Genomic DNA, 241 nt, shown 5'->3' with positions numbered 1-241 from the left:
TTGGAAAAAACCAGGCACCCTGGGAAGCGAGGATGCCCAGGATTGGCCCCGGAGAAGAGGGCAGAGAGGGGCTGCCCCTGCCATTGCCTTGCTGCAGGCAGGATGGGGAAAGGACATGGATCCTGCCAGGTGCCAGCACCTTTCTTGGGAACATCCCCTGCCCCACCCCACCCCACGATGTGGAGGGGTCCCCCGAACCCTGCTGCTGACTCACAGTGCGGGGCCGTCCAGCGAAAGCCTT

The 241-nt window shown here is 63.9% G+C and overlaps 1 protein-coding gene across 1 annotated transcript in view; it reads right to left on the bottom strand.

The window, feature by feature from the left end:
* Positions 1 to 235, bottom strand: part of LOC104495232 (steroid 17-alpha-hydroxylase/17,20 lyase) — a 3763-nt gene extending 3528 nt beyond the window's left edge. The window contains exon 1 of the mRNA XM_010138181.1: positions 215 to 235. The gene's annotated coding sequence lies outside the window, so the exon portion shown is untranslated. The remainder of the gene's footprint in view (positions 1 to 214) is intronic.
* Positions 236 to 241: the final 6 nt, after the last annotated feature.

The sequence above is a fragment of the Buceros rhinoceros genome, unplaced genomic scaffold, assembly GCF_000710305.1.
Source record: "Buceros rhinoceros silvestris isolate BGI_N320 unplaced genomic scaffold, ASM71030v1 scaffold19916, whole genome shotgun sequence".
NCBI classification, from domain to species: Eukaryota; Metazoa; Chordata; class Aves; order Bucerotiformes; family Bucerotidae; genus Buceros; species Buceros rhinoceros.
This window is presented reverse-complemented; position numbering and strand designations above follow the sequence as displayed.